Source organism: Garra rufa, chromosome 15 (assembly GCF_049309525.1).
Source record: "Garra rufa chromosome 15, GarRuf1.0, whole genome shotgun sequence".
In the NCBI taxonomy this organism is placed as follows: domain Eukaryota; kingdom Metazoa; phylum Chordata; class Actinopteri; order Cypriniformes; family Cyprinidae; genus Garra; species Garra rufa.
Genome location: NC_133375.1, coordinates 33,223,591 through 33,228,152, shown reverse-complemented (window position 1 = coordinate 33,228,152; position 4,562 = coordinate 33,223,591).

Here is a 4,562-nt window from a genome sequence, read left to right as displayed (position 1 = left end):
TGACCTCACCAATAAAGAGTCCTTCTAAAATGCATACAAAAAAACTGTCTGGAACTCTTAGCATCAATCCAAACATAGGCCATACATACAGCAGGCCCGTAGCCAGCCTACCAGAAGGGGGGGTTCTTTTTTTCAAAAAGTGGACCTTTTTCAGTTCCCACCCATTTTGTATTTAATTATGAGGTTCAAATAGCCTACTTCATTTTGGTGACTTCTCATGCACGTTTGTGCTGGATTAGCATGTCTGTTGGTATCTTAATATGCATGATTTTTGATGCACCAAACATATTTACTACAATGTGGTCAAACTTACCAAGATCATGTATCACCTTCTTCAGTAAATACACACAAATACCTAAAGCAATTAATAAAGAGCCACAAGTGACACTGTTAATGCAATAAATGCACAGATCCTTTATACTGACACACTTCCAATTGAGTTTATGTTTGTAGGATTTTAAAAAAAAAACTTGGCCTGAGCCAAAACATGAGGGGGTAATGGTGGTGGGTGAGGGCTCACATCATGGTCATGTAAGATTTAGAGAGACAGTGGTGGGTGAATGTGTATCCCTCTAGGGGGTCCGGGGGCATGCCCCCCTGGAGAAAATTGTATACATTTTAAAGTTAAATTCATTAATTTGGTGCACTTTGAGAGTTCAAAAATAAAGAGCTACAACTATGTTCACTGTGCAAATTGAACAACAAAAATAAAAAAAAAGTTGATGACAATCTAAAAAGGGTCCAGAACCGTCTCTAGTCAGATGTGTTCTTCCTTGACCCATGCTACACCCCTCCACTGAGTTTTCTGGCTCCTTTCAACCTCTGGGCCTATGCAGTGTCCTCCTTTTCAAAACACAAATATCAAGAAAGGAATTTTAATTAACTGTTTAGGCCCACATTGTATCTGCAGGATTTTTAAAATCAAAATTAAGGCTTTTTGTTACCTTTTTTAATACCTGCAGAAATAGAATTAATATTGAATGAGCGGGATAAAGCAATGTCTAGTAACATATTAAACCTCTATCATGATTTACAGCTCAGATAATGTTAATCAAAAACAACATCCATAAAAATTGTAACAAGATCATTTTTGTATGGTGAAAATTGTATGGTGAAATTTACTTCATAATTTCTATGTATTTGTATAAAGAACAGTGGTCTAAATACATTTAGTATAAATGCACAAACGCTATAGATTAATCTCAAAATACTATAATTATATTACATTACTTCTTTACAGTTAATACATGTCTACATTAATATTATATAATATTCCACATTTCTGCCACAATATCATGGTGCAGTCAGACTGTAAAAAATATGGACGTAGTATCCGTGACGTCACCCGTAGGATTCTGAAGCGCTATTTTGAAGCCTGTTGTGGGCGGATTTGGCCGTCGCCATCTTGGAATCGCGTCACCGCGCGTCACTCCCGGATAATCAAAAATGGGCAAAAAGGCGGGACGTGGGTGGAGCTGGTTGCTGAAACATAGATATATATATAGAATGTCATTCTATATATATCTATGGCTGAAACCACGCCCGCCTAGCGCGACAGTGGCGACAGCAGCGGCAATCCCCCTGTCACTCAAGTGACCACGCCCTTAATTATGCTGAACTTTAAGGCTTAATATAACTTAAACGGATGAGTTATAAATCGTAATGCCAATCGATGAATTGCATTTTAAGACACTTCCGTGTTGGTTTCAATAGAGAGAGCGGGAGGTTGCCCCTTGGGTGCAGTTAGTGTAAAATAAATCCATGGAAAATGATTCTGACTGTATCGTCGCGCACAGTGTTTCTCCTGTTTGTCAGCGCTGTTTCGCCCGTTTAAGTAGCAAAGTCATTTTTTTGTTCTTCACTGTGGATCTTGCAGCGCTGTTCAGCGCTCGCTAGTTAACGCGTCTGCTCTTGTGATTTGCGCTCCGCTGCTGTTTGAACTGTGATCCGAGCGGATAAACGGTCCGTGTGGCACGCTTTAAAATGACTAGCACATTTAATCCATAATGCGATTCTTGTCTTTACTTGCCCAAATTTATGACATCTTTAATAATTGAGGCTTTTATACTAATTAAGGTATTTAATATTTTTTATGGCTTTAAATGTCGTTGTTATTTAAAAGAACACTTGTTTATTTAAAAAAACGTATTTAAATTATGGACCTTTGGCAGTATGGGGTGGTTCGTTCGAACCCCCCTGGCTACGGGCCTGTACATGTAACATTTCTGCAAGAATCATCAGCATGTACACTTTTAAATAGAAAAAAACTAGTGTTCCAAACTCTCCTGTTATTTTATTTAGGTATTTTTTAGTTTAATATGAACAGGACTGTTATATTTCAAACATTATTTCAGATTTTTTTTACGCGGAGCAAGGCGGAGCGGTGTTTCTGATATCAGTGAGCGAGGAGTGGAGCGGGAAATTGTAAACGCGAGATCTGTCTCCCTTCTAGTCTTTATCCCATTCTTGAAGAAAATAAGAATGTGGCTTGATATTTAAGACTATTTAGCGCCCCCTTGAGGAAGATCACTTATTTTTTCACATGGTACTGTTATTCACTGGCAGTTTTTTTTTACAATATTATTACAGTGTTAAATATGTACATTTTTTATTTTATTGTTTATTATATAATAAATCTTTTATATAATAAATATAAAAAATAATACAAGTATTAAATACAATGTGAAACTGTAATACAGTAATAATTTATACAATAATTTTTGTGTTTGACATATAATATATTAAATTATTAATTATTTAATGAATTTACTTCATTTATTAAATAAATGCAATATTTTTATTTTAGTATTATAAAATTCATTTAATAATATTTCTGACTTTGGGCTTATGAAGATTACCTGTGGAAAAAGCGTACTATACCGTGTCACACAGCCAGGAGAAAGCCCTTTTTTCTGGAGATGATTACATCTAGATTTGGGAATTCAGGCAGACAACACTATTAGTGTGCATTCACCAGCATGTGTGACTTTTGGTATGAGGTGTTTGTGCTGATACTCTTTGGTATGAGGTGTTTGTGCTGATACTCTGTCTCACGGGCAGCTTTGGGACTCTCTGATCAGTGCCTGGTTCATCTTATACCAGCCTACAGGCAAAAACTTAAATCTGCTAAACCTGTAGCAAAGTCTGTAAAGAGATGGACCAGCGAAACAGAGCAGGTTTTACAGGCATGTTTTGATTGTACTGATTGGAGTGTTTTTGAAGCTGCTGCTACTGATCTGGACGAGCTTACAGAGACTGTTACTTCATATATCAGTTTCTGTGAGGATTTATGCATTCCTACCAGGACTCGCTTAACTTACAACAACGACAAACCATGGTTCACTGCAAAACTCAGACAGCTCCGTCATGCCAAAGATGATGCTTATAGGAAAGGGGACAAAGTCTTGTATAAAGAGGCCAAATACACACTGGAAAAGGAGATCAAAGTGGCAAAGAGAAATTATTCCGAAAAGATAAGGCACCAATTTCATTCCAGTGACTCTTCATCAGTGTGGAAAGGTCTAAAACACATCACCAATTACAAGACATCATCCCCCTGCACTATGCAGAATCAGCAACTGGCAGACGATCTGAACGAGTTCTATTGTAGGTTTGAAAAAACACCATTTACACCTCCTACATCACCCCTCTCCCCCACTTCTGCAACTCCCATTCAAATCAGTGAAGATGAGGTGCACAAGGTCTTCAAAAAGAACAAAAGAAGAAAGGCACCAGGCCCTGACGGTGTGACACCAACCTATCTGAAAACCTGTGCTGACCAGCTGGCCCCCATTTTTTCACAGATCTTTAATAGGTCTTTGGAGTTGTGTAGTCGTCCCCGCCTCTCTGAAACTACAGACATTATTCTACAAGTCTTACGGTTTGCTCATATGCAACTTTGCAAACCTAAAAACATGCTGTCATGTGTTTTTTGATAGAAGAGGATTTCTTTTGACAAGCCTTCCAAACATGCCATACTTGTCCCATATTTTTCTAATTGTACTATAATTTAAAGGGGTCATCGGATGCCCATTTTCCACAAGTTCATATGATTCTTCAGGGTCTTAATGAAAAGTCTCTAATATACTTTGGTTAAAAATTCTCAATAGTAGTGTAAAAAAAACCACCCTTTTACCTTGTCAAAATCAGCTCTGCAAAATATCAGCTCATTTTATCGCATGGGCCCTTTAAATGCAAATGAGCTCTGCTCGCCCGCTCCCCTCTCTGCTGAGGAATTACGAGCTGTAATGTTTACTTTAGCTGCATTTAGCTGCATTTAGACACGTTTATAGGCGAAACTTGCCAACAAGCACATTATTAAGAAAGGCCATTTGCAAAGATTCATAAAAAACACTTATACTCACTTCTGCTGTGGGTGAAGCTGCATCACCAATGATTCACACGAACATAGATGCATATGTAGACAGAGCCGGATTAAATAAATGGACTACACTAGGCAGGCTGCATTTTTTGGCCCCCCTCCATCGATGTTATTTATGAATTGAAATCTGAAACTTACCAAAGTTACTAATAAAAGTTAATTCACATTTTACATAGCCTAG